General features: G+C 36.5%; 1 long non-coding RNA gene across 1 annotated transcript in view; it reads left to right on the top strand.

Moving 5' to 3' along the window:
• LOC113611184 (uncharacterized) overlaps positions 1–19019 on the top strand; it is a 103681-nt gene extending 84662 nt beyond the window's left edge. The window contains exons 3-5 of the long non-coding RNA XR_003429376.1: positions 1131–1337; positions 16622–16822; positions 17816–19019. This is a non-coding gene — a long non-coding RNA (uncharacterized LOC113611184). The remainder of the gene's footprint in view (positions 1–1130; positions 1338–16621; positions 16823–17815) is intronic.
• The last annotated feature ends 3280 nt before the right edge of the window (positions 19020–22299 follow it).

Here is a 22299-nt window from a genome sequence, read left to right as displayed (position 1 = left end):
ACTATTCTTTGTAACACTGTAATGGTGGATGCTTGGCACTCTACATTTGTCAAAACCCACAGAGCAGTTTGACACAAAGTGTGGACCTTAATGTATGCAAAAAAAAATCATTCAGGAGGTTGGGGGTTTCCTGTGATAGAATGAAAAATGTGACACAAGACTCTAACTGTATTAAAAATATATGACATACCCTCACTGAATGGAGTGAGGGAAAGGGTGTTGCCCTAAGTAACTTGGGAAATGAAGGGAAACTGTGAGTAAAGACAAAGGAACTACACAGAAGCACTGTGTTCTAGTTAATAAAGTTGTTTTCATGAGGGTGCAGATTAACAATTCTGAAAGCACTATATATGTATAGTGGAATTGAACAAATAGGTAAATGGATGGTGTTTCTCACTTTGAAGTGGGAGTTTATAGACGTGCAAGGGAAAAGGCTAGAATGATCCATTTGGTAATGGATTAGAGCTGGAGACATCCATATGAATTCATGTTTAGATTAACATAGATAAAGATAGTTACATACAGGGATAATTATAGATGTGTATATATACCTGGACAAGTATATACACATATATTTCCATACTCTGTCATCTCTCAGGGCCTAAAAAAACCCTTCAGTAGTAACAAGCACATCTAACACCCAGATCTTGGTTTCTAATACTATTCTTCAGTAAAAGGAACCAGAGCTCTTTGGAGAAATGACTGACTCTAGGGCTGGGGCAGGGAATATACAAGGTGAGTTAACTGACAGAGCTCTCAATGACTCAAGTGGAAATTAAATAAATTTTCATGAGTCTATAAGTGATTAAAAAAATAAATACTTGGGAGAGAATAGACAAATCTGTTCATATATATTTCAAATAATTTATGTAGATATACCACTGATGATGAACGGGAATACAATTCTCCACTTCTTCAATGTGGATTTGGCATACTGATTACTCTCCAAATAGTACAGTATTGAAAGAGGGAAAGGTGGGAAACATAACTATACAGTATAGAAACGTTAGAAACACCACTTCAGCCAGACGATCAAGGTTAATATCCACAGTGATGGGTCATGTTTATAGTATGTACCCAATAAATGATGTGATAATAATAATACTTTACATCTGTGTTCTCTCCCTAAGCCCATTGCCCCAGTCTAATTCTGAGAAATACATCAGACAAATCCCAACTGAGGGACATTCAACAAGCTACCTGACCAGTATTCCTCAAAACTCAAGGTCATCAAGGACAAGAAAAGTATGAGGAACTGTAACATCCATGAGGAGACTAAGAAGACATGACAACTAAATGGATTGTTATATCCTAGAAAAAGAGAAAAAGGATATTAGGTAAAAACTAAGAAAATCTGAATAAATTGTAAACGTTAGTTAATAATAATACATCAACATTAGTTCATTAATTACGACAAATGTACCATACTAATGTTGGATATAAATATAGAAGAAACTGAGTCCAAAATCTTTCTACACAATTTTAAAATCCAAAATTTCTTAAAAAATGTTTTTAAGATTTAGAATAATTTCATTTGGTGGCAAAACATTACCTGTTTACCATCTTCATTTATCCCACTTTAGTGTAAATACTTATGTATTTTAATTTGGAAATATTATTGTATGATTGCTCTAAGCCCTTCCAGAGGGGTTACAAAATATATGGCATATGTATCCTATTGCCTTTCTATAATCCAAAATATTTGGACTTCCAGAACTTATTTCTCCCCGAGGGTTTTGGTCAGTAATTATGAATTTTCAGGGTCTATTCCATTGCATTATGTGAGAATCATACAAGATAATTCACATGACAGACTTAATCCAGTACCTGCCACATAATATACATCCAGTAATAATTTACAATTGTTATCATAGTTGCATTTTCTAACATTCCGTGAATTAAACAAATTTTCTTCTCTGTAGCCTAAAATCCTAGGTGGTCTCAGCTCTTTGGAAACGTTGGAGGAGATCTGGTACCTAAAACCAAGAAATATACTTTGCCAATGAGGACCCATTCCCACAATTATATATACCTTCATTATGTGGACATCAGACAGATATTGGCTTGTGTCCATGCAATTTAAGCCTCCTTGCCATTGATCGGATCTGTGTAATAATGCGATCGATTAGTTGCACTGTGCTGAGCTGAAAGATGTCCCAACACTGTGGCTTAATTTCCAGCTCACAAATTATGCTTTCTTCACAGATTTTAATGTGCTTTCACATGTCCTAATCCTAAATCTGTGAGGTAAAACATATGTCATCATGGTCTCTCTGCTCTTGTTTTTAGTGATATAATTGTGTCCTAACAGCTCTTCTTTCCCACAAGAGTTTTAAGTGAATAGAAAGCAGAATGAATCCATCTCGAGATCATCACCTTGTTTTGGTGGTGATCCAGGTGGCACCAGATTTATTTTCATTTAGAGATAACCAAACACAGTGAGGACATACACATTGTTGTCCTTTTTTGGAACCTGACTCAGATGCTTCCTTTGCTTCCTGTTTGGAAGCCCTGGTGGTCAGGGGGACTTGATATTGACCCAACACCCACACTTATCATCCAGTTGCCAAGAGTGGCCTGACTAGGGGACAGATTTTCCACATGTTTTTGACTGAACGTGGCAGTCCTGGTGTGCATGATTCTTCCTGCTCTGAAAACAAAATTCCTTTATTATGACTCTCTTTTCTTTCTTCCTTTGTGCTGATTGCCTTTTCACTATTTTCTCTGGTTTGCTATCTTTCCCTTGTTATTAAGTCACATTTTGACTTTAGGGCTCCCTCCATTCGGGAGTGAGCCCCCTTCAATATTTTCTTTTGAGAGAAGACGTTCTCTGGGAAATAAGGGTGGGTGTTGACCTTATTTCTTAAAGACTGGTTAATTAGAGAAGGTCTAATTTTCTAATTGAGAAACTGTGCCCTTCAGACAGTTTTAAATGAATTATACAATTTTTTATTGTATTGGCTATACATGTGTATTACAGTAATAGAGAAGTTATTCACCTGGAAGACCAATCGCATGTCCATGTCTGCAATGTGAGGCCACAATGGTTTTAGCAAGTTGTACATGGAAGCAGAGGAAGGAGCAACTACATGGATTGCTTTTAGTCCAATGACCATAACTCCTCCTTCTCTATGCCTCTTAAGCCCCTCCTCTATTCGATAGTTGGGAGCCTGACATTTTACTCAGTAGAACTTTAACCTAGGGCTTTGACACCTGTTATAAGTTATGTATTATTTAGAGTGAATGTGAATCTGAAAGTAAGCTTTAAAAAGTAGAGGAAAGAGGAAGTAAGAAGACATGGGGGCCTGAGTTGGTAGAGGTGGCATTGCCAAGAGTGAGGGAGGAGGTAATGGAAGGAAAGTTGGGGACGTAAATACCTGACTGCTTATTTTAAAACATGATGTCAGTCTACACTTCTGAAATTACCTTTGTTATCTGGCAAGCTTTATTTTTCTCCCACTTTCAGCTAAAAAAAAAAGTATCTGTAAGCCATCCCAACAAAGTCTGTTTCTGAAAGCACAGATTATTGCCTTTAAAGGGAAAAAAAAAAAAAAAGACCATTACACTTGTAAGTGGCCTGAAAATCTTCAATGTATTCAAAATTGTACCAGTAACTAAACCTGGGTCTAGACTTCAAATATGTGGACTGTTGACTATTATCAGTTTGGGTACATCTGGAGCTGCTTCAGTGATTTGCTATGATTATTCATTATTTTCTCTCTGTTCCCTTTTGGGTACAAAGAGGATCTTAGCTTTTTCCCTGTCTTTGATCTTAGTCTCCTCTGCAAATAAGACTACATGTGAAAAAAAAAAAAAAAAGAATTTCTGTAAAAGAAAGAGTTGTCATCACTGCTAAAATCACATAAATAGTTAAATTAAAAATTCAGTCAATTATCCAGATAATTCATGTGAAGGAGCACCTTAGCCTTTGAAATTATTAGGTTAATGGCCATGGTTCTTTTCATTTTCCAAGAATAGATAAATTGTGGTGCCTGTTATAAAACTTTAATGCTCTTTTTTCAAATTTAACATTTCCTGTCAAAAGATTTTAGTTATGGATTAAAAAAGTCATACACCAAACCATATGATAAATTAAATTTGGTGATTTAAAAACTGAAATGTTGCTGTGATGGACAGATTGTTTAACAGGAAGATAAGATTTTGCCAACGCAAGAGAGAGGTCCCATGAGCATCTTTTTGGAAGCAAAGCATCTGTTCAGTTGGTTTATTTTTCTTCTTTTTAGATCTACCAAAAAGTAACTTTTTCAAGTGAAGTTCCAAGAGCGCTCTTAAAGGTCCACATCTCTGTTCATTTGTCCTTTGGAATTTCTGTTAATTTTTAGAGGGGATTCAGAATGGTCTATAAAAAACATTTTTCAGTTTTAATTATTGTAAAAAATTCAAATGCCAAGATTAGCCCCCTTTGCTGCCACCTGTTGTTCTACCAAGGAAATGACTCACTGGTAATACTTTTTTTTTAACCTAAATTACTCATCAAAATCATTATTTCCAATATTAAGATGAGATTCTCTTCTTGATACTTTTTTCTACAGGAAATCTTTTCATCTCTAACAGTCGGGGAAACAGGTTTTCAAGTACTCACTCATGACCATGCAGAGATTTAGATTTTCCTCTTGGCATATGCAGTAGACATTTGAGAAGGTTGAATAGACAAAGAACAAAGAAAGCCTGATTCCTAAACAAGCTCATCATACCCAAAAGAGCTTGTAAGCTAGTCTTTGTAAAGTAAGTGTTTAATTTAATGGCAGCACTCTTAGCCCTGTAAGTAAAATTTAAATTCAAGATCTCCTTCTACCCCCTCAGTTGCTGTGTATTGGGCACATGGTTAAAAACTGGAAATACAGACATGAATGTAACATGGTCCCAGACTTTGAGCATTTCAGAATTTAAAAGAGAAGACAGATTATATTAAGAGAAGGAAGTCCCTTGTTCATGTCGATATAGGATGCATTGGTGAGGAATCAGATAATCAAGATAGGAGACATTGATGGCAATCCTGTTTTGAAGTAACAACAGTGGTGATAGAAATGGAGAAGATGCAATGAAAGAGATAATTTAAAGATTGAGACTTGGTGACTAAAAGGTTTGGGAGAAAGACCGTTTTATGTTCAGAGTGAAGCAAGTTGGAAGGGGGTGTTGGCTGCCAGGAAAAATGTTTTTTTAGCTGTGTTTCACTTACCAGGAGATCCATAAAACTACTCAACTATCTGAAATATAACCACCTCCCAAAAAACAAACCATGATAATAAACAAATAAAAATCATACAGCAAACAGTTGAGTAGCTCCAAAATAGGTATGACAAAGGTATCTTAAATTAAGCTCTTACATTCTATCCATAGTAGGTTATTTTTGTCTCTGGCTAAGATGATATTAACTCTTATTTTAGAAACAATTTTAACTTAATTAAAATTTTAATGCATGGAAGATGAGAAGCCGGAAATTAGGATGAGGAACAAGGTTGGGGAAGTCATTTCTGGAGGCAGACATACTGGGAGCTGTAAGAGTCATGGCTGACAGTTTAACTTTCTAAATATTTTAGATTTCAGATTTTTAAAATTTCACCTAACTTCATGTTTCAATATCACCCTCTTGCCTTTCTCAGAATCTTTTACCATTCACCTTGGCCTTAGATTGATGCTTCAGCCAGGAGAGTTCACTTTGTGAATGTCCTGACTTGAGTTGGCAAGGGGTCTCCTGGGAAGAGTGCTGGGTTGACTGTTTCTTAGGTACTGGCCCATTGCATAATGGCCAACCACATCTTAACAACAACACAACAAAAATAATGCAAACATTTATCACTAAGTAGGTGCCAAGCACTGTTCTAAAGCTTTACATATCATTAATTTATTGGATCCTCCCCATTACCCTCGGAGGTAAATGCTATCCTTAAGCCTGCTGTACAGATAAGGAATAGAGCACAGAGATCACACAGATAAGGAGAGGTGGATCCAGGATGCAAATCCAGAAAGTCTGGGTCCAAAGCCTATGCTCTTACCCACTACACACTACGCACTACAGCTTCTTAACGATGACAGCTGGTAAAGAGCTTTTCCAAAGGGAATAGGATTATATTAGTCTCAAAGTACGCAAAGTGTAGACAGCTAAAGCTAAAGATACTATGTCAAGGCTGGTATTTTGTGTTCTAAACCATCCTTTCGCTTATGGTGAAAACAGTTTACACTATGTTTTTCTCACAGAATTGACTTTACAGGTAGATATATTAATTCAATGAATTAATCTGTCTCAGTAAATAGACTATACATCTACATGCTAGTGCTATGTGTTGTTCTTGCCAAATGACTCCTCATAATTTTCAGGGTTAATAAATATTTTATTGAGCACCCTCTGCTCCCCAATTTCTGATTAACATGTTATATTTCTTTAGGTGGATTTCCACATACATTATAAATACTAAATTACTCTTTATATATCTGGAGTACCATATGATAAAAATATGATAGAAATAAAAGGAATGCAAATCGGAACATATTAGTACACAGCATAAATTCATTGTTCCTTTAGTTTTTCCCTGCTAGATTATCTAAACTACAAAACCAATAATTGTTCGTTTTATTTACTTATTTATTTATTTAATTTTTATTGGCATACAGTTGATTTACAATGCTGTATTAGTTTCAGGTGTACAGCAAAGTGAATCAGTTATACATATACACATTCTTCTTTTTTTTTTAGATTCTTTTCCCATATAGGCCATTACAGAGTACTGAGTAGAGTTCCCTGTGCTATACAGCAGGTTCTTATTAGTTATCTATGATGACTGCTCATTTTAAAGAGGAAGCTAAAGCAAGATTTATTAAAAAGTAAACATCTTTTTCTCTTTTTTCTTCAATTTCTACTCATCTGAGTTATCTCGTATTAACAGCCTGGCCTATGAAAGACAGGGAAAGAAGAGTGGCCAGTGAAAAAACAAAAACAAAACACAAAATCAATCTAAACTGATACCAAAAAAGAAAAAAAAATTCTCCCAACATTTGTGACGTATCCACTCAACTAAAATTGTGTATGTGAAAGTGCTCAGAGAGGGAATAAAGACATACACCCCACACATGCACACACCCACACTTATATTTCTCTTGTTTATCAGGAATATTCCCGATAGATTGCCTAGTGAAAATAGCAAGTCACCAAGTAATGTGTGCAGTATGATTCTATTTCCTTACACAGAAGCAAACCATTATGTATGTGCATATGCTTGTATATATTCATATTTGTTTAAGCAAAGATAAAGGTGAGGTAGGATGCACCTTAGGCTTGTTGGCATTTGTTATCACAAAGAGTGGCATTGGAGAAAGGGAACAGAGAGGTGGGATGCAGGCAATAATTAGCTTTCCTTTGTATATCTTTGTACTACACAGCTTCATTTGCTACAGTAAGATTGTTTTACTCTTTAAAATAAAAAAATATAATGTAAAAGAAAGTTTAAAAAGGGGAAAATATCAAACAGCAACAAACACACTGCCTAATAGGTGTGTCTTCCCACAATTTTATTCATGTTCCCAGAAACATATAAACGCATATGTAGGATTTATTTTATATAAAAACTGAATCATATTATACACTTTAATTTATAATTTGATTTTTGTATTGAACAGTACAACATACACATCCCATCAGGACAACAGAGACACCTCAAACTCATCCCTTTATTTATTTATTTATTCATTTATTATTTTATCAAAGTATAGTTGATTTACAATGTTGTGTTAATTTCTGCTGTACAGCAAAGTGATTCAGTTATACATATATATACATCCTTTAAAAAATATTCTTTTCCACTATGGTTTATCATAGGATATTGAATATGGTTCTGGGTGCTATATGGTGGGACCTTGTTTATCTATTCTATATATAATGATAGCTTACATCTGCACCTTTTAAATAGTCACACCATATTTCACAGTTCCTCCATCCATGGGTGTCATACTAGCTCTATATTACTAAAACCAGTGCTGCAATGCAGCTCCTGTACATATACATTTACTTCTGTGGAATAAATTCCAAAGTGACCTTCTTGGAACATAAGTCATAGTACGTTTAATTTTAATAAATTTTGCGAGATTAATTCCCAAAGACTGTAGCAATCAACATTCTACCAACATAGGATGATACCATTTCTTGAAACTGTAGGCCAATTTAATGTGAATAAAATGGTATCTCACTATAGTCATAATTTACATATTTCTGACCACTTATACGATTAACCATCTTTTATTTGCTCATTTTCCATTTTAATTCCTCTCTCATAAATAGTTTGGTAAATTATTTAAATGATTGAATTATTTCTCTTTTTCTTTTATAACACTGGTAAGAAATTAAATAAATACACTTTCTAATAGTCACAAATTTTTTTCTAAATCATTAGTATTTAACTTTATGTTATTTTCTGACACTTGAAATATTTTGATTTTGGTGGTCAGATTTATTCTTTCATTATTTTGAGTATTCCAGAGTCCCTGACTTCTTGAGAGATCTCTCACATGCTAAGTTTACATAAATTTTTTCCTGAAATTTATTGTAATATTTAAATTCAGAAAACCATTTAAGGCATTCACTCATTTACAAATAAAGATAAATCAGCGTATTCTTGAAAATTTATAGTATTTAAGTTTATTGTTTTGAAGCTTTGTCTAGGAAGTCTAAAATAATTTTGAACTAACAGTAAAGATAATATTTTTCTTTTTTATGATTTACTGGAAACGGTTACAGTACTTCACCATTTATAGAATTTGCTATTGATTTTGGGTAACCTTTAACATGTTTAAGTAAGTTTTTTAAATTAAGGTATTTTTAGGAATGAGTTTGCATTTTATCATATTCTTTTACAGCAGCTGTTGTTATAAGAATGTTTTTTTCCTTTTCAACTTAATGGTGCAATTAATTATGTTGACAGATTTTCACTTGTTGAACTACACCAATAATTTTAGTAGAAAACTTAGTTATGAAACGTTAAATATGCTACTAGCTTTGATTTGCTAATATTTAGAATTTTGTTTTGTTATTCTTTAGTGAAATTGGCCTATGGTTTTGTTTTTTGTATTATTTTTGTCGAATTTGGGATCAAGATTTTCCAACTTTATAAAATGAATTAGAGAAATTTCCATTTATTTTTAAACTACCTGAAATGGTTTAAATAACATAGGAATGATCTGATCTTTAAAGGTTAGAAAGAACTCAGCTGTTCAGTCTAGGCTTGTTGCCTTTTAAATTAGCAGATATTCAATTGTTTGATCTTTTGTATGATATTGATCTACTCAGATTTTCTTCTTGTGTCAAATTCAGGAGGTGAACATCATTTCCTCTGTGCTGCCCCATGTGGTAGCCACTAATTGTATGTGACTATTGAAATGTAAATTAATTGAAATTGAATAAATTTTAAAAGTTTAGTTCTCCAGTCTTATTAGCCACATTTCAAGTGCTCCACAACCACATAAGGGTAAAGGCTACCACGGGGATCATGCAAAGAGAGAATGTTTCCATCATTGCAGAAATTCTATTAGGCAGCACTGTTCTAGCTGTCTAAATATGTTGCTAGGAAGTTGTGTGTTATATTATCTTTAATATTTTTAATTGCTTATCTAAGCAATTGTAATACCTTATCCACATGTATATTCCTTAATATTACTCTCCTAAGATTTCTTATTTCCTTATTCAGTTTGCTTATCTATTTAAGTAGTCATAAAAAAACCTAGATTTTGCTTTTATTATTCTTTCAATATTTCCCTTCTATTCTATTTTAATTATTTTCACTACATATACTATTTATTATGATTAATTCCATTTTGATTTATTTTTTCCTTTTATTTTCTTAAGTTAAACGGTTCATTTATTTTCAGTGTTTCTGCACATTTATTCTGGTAACATAACAGTGGTTTTATTCCTTAAATTTTACTTTATCTTCTTTTCCATTACTTTTTTCTTCTCTTTATCTTACTTCACTTTTGTTGTCTTGAGGAAGTTTCTCTGTTCCCCTTTACCCTTATTAATTTAGAATTAGCTTCTGATTTGATTCCCTTCCAGTCTTTACCAATCAAAATTAGTGTTTTAGAATATTTTAGAAGTGTTGAATATTCTCTTCCCAAGATGTTTCACTTGCTGTGTCTTCACACTTCATGTAGAAATTAAACCGTTAGAAAATATTTAGTTTCCCACTTCCTTCCACCCTTGCTCCAAATCCTTAGTTAAAACAATTTAGAATTTTTAGTATCATGCTATTATGAGGCTGTCTCTTAAATTATGTCTTTTTATTTCAACAATTCTTTTAAAATACGTTTTACAAAATTCCAATCATTCTGCCACCGTCAACATAGACTTAACTCTAGTGAACGATGATTTGGAAAGTGTGTCTTCTCTCTTTCTTTTGTAACTTTCTCTCTGAGAGCTGTAAAATTTTCTTTTTCTCCTTGCATTTCAGAAATGTTGCTATGATATGTCTAGATGTGTGTGTGTGTGTGTGTGTGTGTGTGTGTGTGTGTGTGTGTGTGTGTGTGTGTATTCATCAGTACTGCCTATGGCATGGTGAATTCTTTTGATCTGAATACTGTACAATTCAGGGTAGCTTCCTTCTTCTTTTTTGGTAGCTTCCTTTAAAAAAAATTTTTTGTCTAATGATCCATTTTCTATCTGTCCTCCACTTCCTTTCTGGGCACTCTCATAACACTCTCATTAGATCTCCTGAATCTGTTCTGCATGTCTCATGTTCTCTCATTCATAAATTCCAGCTCTGTGGGCGTTAAGTTTTTGTTATGGCATATCACTTTCTCTTAATCCTTGAGAACCCTAAATAGCCAACTGGCATTTATCATTCTCTTATTTTTCATTTTTTAAATTCAACTTTTTTAAAAAGCAGAAACCATATTCATTTATTCTAAAAAGTATTTTGGGGGCTCTAATTTTATCTCCTTGAGGTCCCTTATTACTTTTGGCCCAAAGATTTTGTTCATCTTTTCTATTGGTTCTATTTCAGTGGAAGCTACCAGTTTTTGTTTTTCCAAATTGATTTTTCTTCTTAAGTAAACATTCTGTTGTTCTGCCTTAAATAATTTCTATTTCTTATTGTTGTTGTTTATCCATAGATGTCTTTCCCCTTTGTATCGTGAATCAGGCTGTTGCTTTTATATAGGTTGGGAAAATGGGGCTGCTTCTTTTCTTGTGACTGACTGCAAGGGGTATAAATGGTACCCCTCTGCTGACAGCTAGAAGGCATCTGCGTGAGCCTCTTAGGGTGGGCTTGCTACAGTCATTTGTTTCCCGATTGCCAGACTGGGGCTCTTCCACCCACTAGCGTGTAGTTCCACCAGTTCACTGCTTTCTAAGGGTTGGCAGTACTCAAAGACACACAGGCAGCAATGGGTTGGAAATGTGCCTGAGGTCCTGTAGAATTCTGTCAGGATGTCACTGTAGAATTCTAGAGAGAAAACGGAGAGAGAAAAAGAAGCCAGTTAAAGAAATGTTTTGAGATGTGGATTCTGTCTGGAAAACAGATAACTTGCAATTCAGTAAAAATAGTTAACTATGAAAGTTGTCTATAGCTCCAAGTTATATAGGTTTCAAAATTTATGAACACATAAAAGTATCAATTTACTATGCTTTAAACAATTTAACCCTCAACTTGTAAAAATATCTGTTTCCTGATGTGCAGAATAAGTCTGGAAAATGCTTAAAAAGAAGGATTAGGAATTGATCTTGAAGTGATTATGTAGGAAATTTATAATTTTAATGATTTGCTAGGCACAGTTCAGGAGATCTAGATTGGATGCAGTACATCTATTCACCATTTGTTGACCCTGAATAAGTCATTTAACCTCAACATAACTTAGCATTTCTCATCTAAAATATACAAAATATGAGCAGAATTTCAAGGATTAGCTGAGCTGACCCATGACCTACATAACATACTCTTGCAAAACAGCCTCAGAGATTTTTTTTTTGCCTCGGCTAAATTAAAAATCACAAGATCTCATGGTCCTTTGAAGTTTTGTTTTGTGAATAGCGAAAACCTGGGATGCTAAATCTGTGAATACCATGCGCCCATGCCGTAATGCTGGTCTCATTTTGAATTGTCAACATGTGTGTGACATGTGTGTGCAGAAACATGCATAATATGGGCCATGTGAGAATGTGATGCTAAGCATTGGACCTTATTAATAAAAATTACCAGAAGGTCAATATTGAGCCAAGAAAACATTATGAAAACACTTCAGGATAAAAACTCAAATTTAGGAAAATCCAATTCAAGCTTCGTCCTTTAGAAAAACACTACTGTACAGAGAATACTAAAGAGGGACAGAAATTAGGGCAAAGCTTAAAGAATCATAGATTGATGCATATAATGCTAGAATGTTTCCTACCCGATATTTTTTTCCTGAAATTCTCTATTAGCAGTTACTACCTACCTTTGAGTGATTTATTGGAGCTACTTAAATTTCCTACAAGCTGTCACAGCTGAGTAGACTAAGACGCTTCTGGGAGGTTAACTATGTCCCATTACATTGATTGCTTTTGTATCCAATTAGAACACCTCAGTCTGGCAAAGATATTGACAGAGATTACAGCGGGTGACAGCCATGCACCTAAAGGGGAGGGGTATGTGTGTGTTTAGGAATGAGTGAGATACAAAGATTGGACCCTTGCTGAGCATTTTGCTAGAGATTTAGAAAACAGTATACTTTAGCCATTACTGACCATTACAAGCAAATATTTTGATTTTTCATACACAAAAAATGAAAACGATACATTGCTCTTTGCTCATCTCTGCTTTGCTGCCTTTCCACTGGGGGTCTGAGACCTTCATTTGCTGGCCCTTGGCTTTTCTATTCTGTGGGTAAAGGCTGTAAAGCCTGCAACTGTTTGTAGTTCAAGCCACGTTATATATTTTCTGCTCAGCAATACCGTCAAGAAATATGCCTTTCTCGGCTTGGTCCTTCTAATGGTATGCTGTGGCACACACATATCTGGCCTCTGACATCTGCAGGTTAGTTTCTCATCTCTGCATTGCATTGCTGTCTTTTGAAAAAAAGAAAAAAAAACTGTTTGCTTTGTGAGAATCAAGATTTTTAAAAAATTATTGCCATTAGCGCCTTCCCATTATTATATTCACCGGCACGAGCCAACCTATTGCAACCAACCATTTAGAATCAAGGTGCTTTGGGTATTCTGTCTACCATCACTCACACACATCACCACACATACACTCTTATTCCTGAGAAATTAGATCTTTATCTGTTGCCTGACAACTTTATTCTGAAAGAAGCCCAAGTAATTGGATCAAGATATTTCTCAGCAGGGCTTCATTTATGTTTCTAAATATAGCGTGTTCACTGCCAATTTTTCCATAGGTTGCCTGCTCAGCTATGCTGGAAACAAAGAGAGATTTGGTGTTTAATAGAATATTCCTCTGTTATTTTCTTTTATGTGACTATATCTCTAACTCCTTTACCTTGGGATTTAGTTCAGCCCATATACACTACCAGTTGATCAACGATCATGTGTAAAGAGCCTTCTTAAGCCCTTCTAATAAAATGTGACACATGATAAATATTTCTTAGTAAATGAGTGTTGTATTTTGATTCTAATCAGTCCTGATTTATATTGAAATCAGTGCTGACAGCCTCATGGTTTATAATTTCATTTATCTCTTCCTTTGACTGTCAGCACAGCCTTATGTCAATCAGTTGAAAAGTGAAAGTTCTTTTTGTCTGTTAATTACTTTGTTTACATAGGACTAAAATACTAGTTTAACTGTTTTGTCACAGTTAAGTGATGTAAATTTTAGCAAGAATTTAATGTGGGGGCAGTAGCAGTGAACAATGAAGTTAAGTATTATGGTTAAAAATAAACATTTAAAAAATAAATATATAGATCTGTTTTGCTATAATGACTGAAAGGAAAAAAGATGGCAATTTCTTGAAACTCACAAAAAATGTATCGTGTTTCTTTCAGTAGAGTCAGCTTAGGATGTCTGGCATTGCAGTGGAAGGCCTGACATTGCAGCTCAAACCTGTAATTCACTCCCTGTTCTGTCATGAGGTTGTGTGACTTTGCTGATTTTCAAATAGGCTGTATTATTTTTCACTTCTGTAAAAGGATGAAATTAGAACACTGCTTAACACCATACACAAAAATAAACTCAAAATGGATTAAAGACCAAATGTAAGGCCAGACACTATAAAACTGTTAGAAGAAAACATAGGAAGAACACTCTATGACATAAATCACAGCAAGATCCTTTTGGACCCACCTCCTAGAGAAATGGAAATAAAAACAAAAATAAACAAATGGGACTTAATGAAATGTAAAAGCTTTTGCACAGCCAAGGAAACCATAAACAAGACCAAAAGACAACCCTCAGAAGGGTAGAAAATAGTTGCAAATGAAGCAACTGACAAAGGATTAATCTCCAAAATTTACAAGCAGCTCATGCAGCTCAATATCAAAACAGCAAACAACCCATTCCAAAAATGGGCAGAAGACCTAAATAGACATTTCTTCAAAGAAGATATACAGATTGACAACAAACACATGAAAGAAGGCCCAGCATCATTAATTATTAGAGAAATGGAAATCAAAACTACAGTGAGATATAATCTCACACCAGTCAGAATGGCCATCATCAAAAAATCTACAAACAATAAATGCTGGAGAGGGTGTGGAGAAAAGGGAATCCTCTTGCACTGTTGGTGGGACTGTAAATTGATACAGCCACTATGGGGAACAGTTAGGAGGTTCCTTAAAAAACTAAAAATAAAACTACCATATGACCCAGCAATCCCACTACTGGGCATATACCCTGAGTAAACCATAATTCAAAAAGAATCATGTACCAAAATGTTCATTGCAACTCTATTTACAATAGCCAGGACATAGAAGCAACCTAAGTGTCCATCAACAGATGAATGGATAAAGAAGATGTGGCACATATATACAGTGGAATATTACTCAGCCATAAAAAGAAATGAAATTGAGTTATTTGTAGTGAGGTGGATGGACCTAGAGTCTGTCATACAGAGTGAAATAAATTAGAAAGAGAAAAACAAATACCATATGGTAACACACACATATATATATGTATATATGGAATCTAAAAAAAAAAATGGTCATGAAGAACCTAGGGGCAGGATGGGAATAAGAAGCTGATCTACTAGAGAATGGACTTGAGGACACGGGGAGGGGAAGGGTAAGCTGGGAAAAAGTGAGAGAGTGGCATGGACATGTATACACTACCAAATGTAAAATAGATATCTAGTGGGAAGCAGCCGCATAGCACAGGGAGATCAGCTTGGTTCACTGTGACCACCTAGAGGGGTGGGATAGGGAGGGTGGGAGAGAGGGAGATGCAAGAGGGAAGAAATATCGGGATAGATGTATATGTATAGCTGATTCACTTTGTTATAAAGCAGAAACTAACACACCATTGTAAAGCAATTATACTCCAATAAAGATGTTAAAAAAATTATATTAATACCATGACGTCTATTTGACTGAAATAACTATTATGAATTGTTTGAAAATAAATATAAGAAATTATTTTTTAAAGAAAAGAAAATACATTTTATCAGGTTCCTTTTATACATATTAATCTGAGTCTGTCTCTTATTACTAACACTTTAAAATTAAAAGGATTTTGTGTCTAAGAAGAAAAAGAACTAGTTTTTTTTTTTTTTTTACGTGGGCCTCTCACTGTTGTGGCCTCTCCCGTTGCGGAGCACAGGCTCCGGACATGCAGCCTTAGTGGCCATGGCTCACGGGCCTAGCCACTCCGCGTCATGTGGGATCTTCCCGGACCGGGGCACGAACCCGCGTCCCCTTCATCGGCAGGCGGACTCTCAACCACTGCACCACCAGGGAAGCCCAAGAACTAGTTTTGAAATATATATTGGAGTGAATGTGATACAATGAGTAGACAAATCTGGAAGCCACCTATATATCTCGCTCTGATTTGCCTGAACAATATGCTACCTACAGGCAGGTGGGGGTCAGGGAAGGTCCTTCATGCTCTTGGCTGGAGAGGCTGAATTTCCCAAAGGATTGGAGAAAAGGCTCTACTTTCCATGGATGCCAAGTTGGCTTGAATCTCAGACTGACTGGAGGTCAATTTTCTGTTTATCCACCATTTACCACGTAAGAAGGAAAAATAACAAAGTGGATGAGATTTTTCTACTCAAAAACACACCATGTGTCCCTCAGTGCCTGGGTACAAATTCCCTCTCTGTGGGTTGATGGAAGAAACAGGAGGCTGGGGCCTTCATATACAGACCCTAGACTTATAAGTTTTTCCAATAAAATTATTTTACCCATACTAAGTGACATAGTGGGATTCACTTTCCTTCTCAATGGTGAGTCATCCCAATCTATATCCTTTCTCTCTTCTTCTCCATACCCCATCCATCCTGTGTTTAGTCCTTGGACAGCTGAGGAAGTTTGTGATACTGAATAAGAAGAAAATTTCCAGGCCTTACAGGAGGCTTTGAAATGAGAGATCCAAGCTGGTCCATCTGTGTTGTTGTGGGCTGTCAAGGCCAGAGTTTTTCATTTTTCTCTGCATCTTCCTTTTCTAAACTCTACTTTTCTTTCTTTCCATAGGGACAGATGGTAAAAAGGACTTTAAATAATAATGATATGAACTACAATGGCAGAAGCATGTAATAGACACATTTCCCCCTATACCTCCCACTAAGTTCAGCTACAAGTCCTGGAAGATATATGTAAAACAAACAAAAAATTATTAAAGATGGGGAGAGAAAGGCCAACTAGAAAGCACAGTACCTGGGGAACAGCATGGTGGTGAGTTTCCTGGATTTTCTTTTTTCCACATATATCCTGGACTGGGTGATAGAAAAGCTAGCAACCCATAAATACTAACAGGAACAAACAGAAAAAAACAAAACAAACAAAAAAACAAACAAAGAAGCAAAAAAACAGCAAGAATAAAAACTTTCTCTCTCTGGCCAAAGGACCAGGCAAGGGGAAAGACAAGAAAATTTTAGAACATAACTGCATTATTCCAGCCAAACACCATGGAAAAATTTACGATCTCACACCCAACACACACAAGCAAAGGCTGACTGGCTTGCCCTGTGTAACAAGGCACTCTTCTTGCCAGGTTGGTGCCAGAAAAGACCAAATGGGGAGCTGTACATTCATCCCCACCATGCAGTAGTGAGCTCTCCCATCCCTGTTTCAGTGGAGAAGACATGGGGAGCCTGGAATTCCATCCCTACTTGGTAATAATGAGACATCCCTCTCTCTCCCTGTTGAGAGAGTATCAGAGGATTCTTAGTGACTAGTCAGGATTTTCACCAATGTCCAATGATAACAAAGCCACATGACGCAACATCAGTGGAGGCCACACAGTGAGCAGTAACAAGGCACCCTACCCCTCCTATCTCCATGGTAGTATCAAAACCAAGCAGGACCTTGTGGGACCCTCCCAGGTACAAAAGCCTTTCTAGATTTCTGTATATCTTTCTTTTCTTTTCTGCTTGAGCCTTTGTAGGGTCAGTATGACCAGATTTAAGCTAATAAATTTTGCAGGAGCTGCCCCAAACTGCTCAGCCTTTAAGGGACAAAGATAAAAACCTGTAACTAAAGTCTATGGGCAGGAGGGGCAGGCTCCTTGTCCAAATTCTGGAAGCTCCTCCTCCCTCATCTTAGCCTATAGCTGCTGTCTTTGATATTAACTCACCTAATCTTAGATTTTGGGGGGAGAAAATGTGCCAGAATCGCTGATGCATACAAGAACTCAAGGTTGCTGACTACATCTCTGGTGTCACACAGGTGGTGTCCAGATTTTCACAAGACATCTGGAGCCGAAGATTAACCACCAACACCACTTGCCCCAGTTTTGCTTCTTTGTTCTGCCTCTCCCTTTAAAAGCCCTTTGGCTGCACCCCGTTGTTAAGATGGTTTTTAAGGAGATGGTTTTTAAGATGGTTTTAACTAGTCCACCATCTTCTTATTTAGCTGGCTTTCTTGAATACAGTGGCTTTCCTTGCCTCAGCACCTTGTCACTCAACTTATTGGCCTGTTGGCAGCAAGTAGTGGAACCTGGATTCTGTAACAAATTTTGGCAAGCCATCCAGGATCTGACCCTCTGGGGCCTCTGGGGCCTGCCTCGGTTCCCAACAAGCTAAGCAGTAGGCTACAGAGTTTCACCCGGGCAAACAAAACTGTAGCCATTATTATAAATAAAATAAAGGCAATTTCCTTTTGTTTTTAAACTAACCACAGTGATGCACAGTGGTTAAGAGTATGAGTTCTAGTTTTACAGAGCTGAATCTATTACCTTGGTGACCTATAGCCAGTTATTTCCCTTCCCTGTGCCCACATTTTTTCATCTGTAAACTGGGAATAATGACAGTACCTACCTCTAAGGCCTATTGTGAGGATTAAATGTGATAATCACTGTAATAGGTTTAGCAGAATGCCTTGCATATTGTAAGCCCTCAACACATGTTGGCATAATTATTATTATTTTAAAGGAAATACAGAAAATTGTATTATGGTCATCATAAATAAGATCAACAGCTAAACCACATTTATTTAAACATAAAATCATTTTGAAAAACCTCAAGAAATAATGGAAGCTATTCCAGAAACACCTAAAAATTTCATTTATAAATGTAATAATCTCAAGAGCAACAGAGGGATTTAATGAGATCCTGATGAAGCCAAGCAGTGGCCTTGGTTATTCTCCATCATTTACCAGATAAAATGCTTTCTGAAATTTGCCAGTTAGGAAAAGAATCTAAGCTCAGATTTTTGCTAGACAACTTAGTTATCTCAAAAATGATTTCATAGAAAATAAATTCAATAATTGATGTATTTGAAAATTTATAAGGCAATCAATATGCCACATCTTTGGCAAGGATTTGCTTAATTTCCTACAGTTGAAGTTTTCGGAGGCTTGTTCTTAGACTAAAAGAGATATTTTGTCAAATTTACTGAAGAATATATTGTTAATAAATATTTTCAATTTTGAGTTTTCTCTATTGTCAACATTTCAGATTCAGTCTAATCCTACAGTTTTCTCTGGCCTTTTGGTATGTAGTCTACTAAATTGTAATAACAGCAAACAGGTGCTTCCTGTCTACATCAGGTAAGGTTCAATTAGAAAAGCAGGGCCGTTAGGAGATACATACAGAGAAATTTATTCAATAAATTATCTTATGGGGGATGTTTAAGCAACTCCAAAATCCATTGGGTAATCCATCAAGAGAGCAGGCTAGAAGTCTTGGGCATAGGTGGAAGCTATTGTTAGACAGGGGGAATTTCTTCTCTCAGGAAACCCTCAGCCCTGATTGGATCAGGTCCAGCCAGATTATCGAGGATACCTTCCTCCCAATTGATTACAGACTTTAATCACTTCTACAAAATACCTTCACAGCAACACCTAGATTAGTATTTCAATAACTGGGGCCTGAAACCTGGCCAAGTTTCACATCAAAAATACCACCACAGTTGGACATCTAGACACATCTCCTTAACCCATACTTAAAATCCAAATAAATCCAGTAACAAAGTCATATTTCTACCTAACAGGATATAACTATTCTGTTTAAAAATGAAGATACTTTCCTTTTTTTCCCCAGAGTGTACAAAGTTCTTGGATGATGTTCACTCTTCTCCAATGTGCGATAACTTATTGTGATACGAAATTGATACATTAATACATCTTATGTTGGATGATAGGGAATAAGGGAGAGAAGAGAACAAAAAAATATTTTGTTAATATAGGTGCAAACTTATTCAAAATAAAACAAGGAAGAAATACTTAGAACTATTACAGTCCTTATTTCTGCAACTGGTCAAATGATTGTAGCTATTATTTATAACTACTTTCTTCCACTACCCATTCCATATTCCCTTTGCCCTTAGCAACCATCACAGCTGGTCATGGTTCTTTGCCTTGTGGTGTGAACCAAATTGCCATGCCTAAAGTGTTGGACCATAAGTAGTCCTGCAAGAAATAGATTGTAGTTTTTCACTGATTTTAATCACAGGTTATGGGAGTACTAAGAGATACCCTAAGGGATCTCCTGGATTCAAGACATCCTCTTTCTTGCCTCCATTGTGTAGTAGCAACTCAATTTCTCCTTGATAATCAGGGTCAATAACCCCAGCCAGTAGAATATTCTCTTTATTGCCTGATGATTGAGAATCATGAGGAGTCCTAAGTGGATGGGGTAGCAGTCTCACCATTCAGTACAACGTCATCAACATTGTGTCTCCTGACTGAAATATTTCTCTCTTTGGAACTAAGATCTCTAGACCATGAGAGCCTACACTTGAGGAGACAGGAAGCAAAAATTTTGCTAGTGGATCACTAGTGACAAAATAAGGGGAGTTACTCCCATTTCTATCCTTTAATTCCTGGACCCATGACTCTGGTTATGGGAGAAACAGCACCATGTATTGGGCACTGACTCAGGGCATATACATCCTCCTGGAGAACCTTGCTCCACCTCTGTAAGATATTGCAATCTAGCTGGCACGGTAACTGAGTCTTCAAAAGACCGTTCCACCATTCTATCAAGCCAGCTGCTTCAAGATGATGGGGAATGTGGTAAGCCTAGTGAATTCAATGAGCATGCGCTCATTGCCACATTTATCTGTAAATTTCTTCACCAGAAGCAATGCTGCATTGAACATCAATATAGTGCATAAGATATCCTATAAGTCCACAGATAATAGTTTTGGCAGAAGTATTTCATGCAGAGAAGGCAAATCCATATCCAGAGTAAGTGTCTATTCCACTAAGAACAAAGCACCTTCCTTGATGGAAACATCCATTGTAATCAACCTCTCATTAGATAGCTGATTGATCATCTCAGGGAATGATTCTATATTGGGGAGGCAATATTGGTCTCTGCTGCTGGCAGGATGGGCACTCAGCCATGGATGTAGCCAGGCTGGCCCTGGTGAGTGGAATTACATGTTGATGAGCCTGTGCATAATCTCCATTCCTGCCTCCATAGCTACTTTGCTCATGAGGCCACTTGGCAGTGATAGGATTGGCTTGAGAAACGGGTAATTGATATCCACACAGTTCATCCTATATAACTGGTTATTAAAATCTTCTTCTGACAAGGTCATCCTTTTGTAAGGATTCACATGGGACACAAGTATCCTCACCTACTTTGCCCATTCATAGGAGTCCACCCACATCCCTCTTTCCTATCCTCCTTGTTACCACTTTTTCCAATATGTTCCTTCCATGTCTCACTGGCCTCAGACCATTAAACTATATTGACTCATACATCTAACCATTTCCCATTCCAAGGAAATTGAACACCTAGGTGAACTGCTCTAAGTTCTGCTTACTGGGAGGATTTCCCTTCACCAGTGTCTTTCAGGAATGTACCAGAAAAGAACTACAGTGCTGCAGCTAAACATTTTCCAGTGGTGTCTGCATATTGTGCAGAACCACCTGTAATCCAGATCCAAATTTTCTCTTCCTCATTCAGTTGATATTAGGAAACTCCTCATGAGGTGGCAGGTGTATGCAGAGAGATAGAAGGTAATGTAATAGGAGTAGGGCCATAGGCAAGTGGGTCACCACCTCATGTAACTTACTTGTGCCGTCAGGACCTGCTCCCGCCCAAAATTATACATACCACTTCTATTTGGTTCTGGAGCGCTACTATGCATGCCCAACTCTATGGCTTGGAAGGTCAGATAACAACCAGCTCATGATGGGCAGCTCAAACTGCCTGGTAACTTGGTGCCCCGTGGTCAAATATTCAGTCTTTTCTAAGGCCCAGTAGCAAACCAAAAGCTATTTCTCAAAAGTAGAGTAGTTATCTGCAGAAGAGAACAGAGCTTTACTCCAACATCTTAGCACTCTGTGTTGTGATTCACTTATAGGAGCCTGCCAAGACTCTAAACCACATCCCTATTTGTCACTGACAATTTTAAGCATCATCAGAAACGCCAGATCATATTGTTCAAATGGCAAAGCAGCTTGCATAGCAGTCTAGGCCTGTTGCAGAGCCCTCTCTTTAGACCTCCTCAAAATTAGCAGCTCTTCAGGTGATTTGGTTAATGGGGCAGAATAGCATACCTGAAAGAGAAATGTATTGTTCCCCAAATCCAAAGAGGTCCACTAGGCATTATGTCTCTTTTCTGGTTATAGGTGGGCCAGACAGAACTATTTATTCTTCATCTTAGAAGGGATGTCTTGACCTGCCTCTCATTATTTTATCCTTAGAAACAGATGAGATGCAAGACTTCTGAATTTTTGTGGGATGTATTTCCTACCT

Source organism: Aethalodelphis obliquidens, unplaced genomic scaffold, assembly GCF_003676395.1.
Source record: "Aethalodelphis obliquidens isolate GAN/ISIS:26980383/991018 unplaced genomic scaffold, ASM367639v1 scaffold68, whole genome shotgun sequence".
Lineage (NCBI taxonomy): Eukaryota > Metazoa > Chordata > Mammalia > Artiodactyla > Delphinidae > Aethalodelphis > Aethalodelphis obliquidens.
Note: the sequence above shows the minus strand (reverse complement) of the source record. Positions and strands in the feature narration are given on the sequence as shown.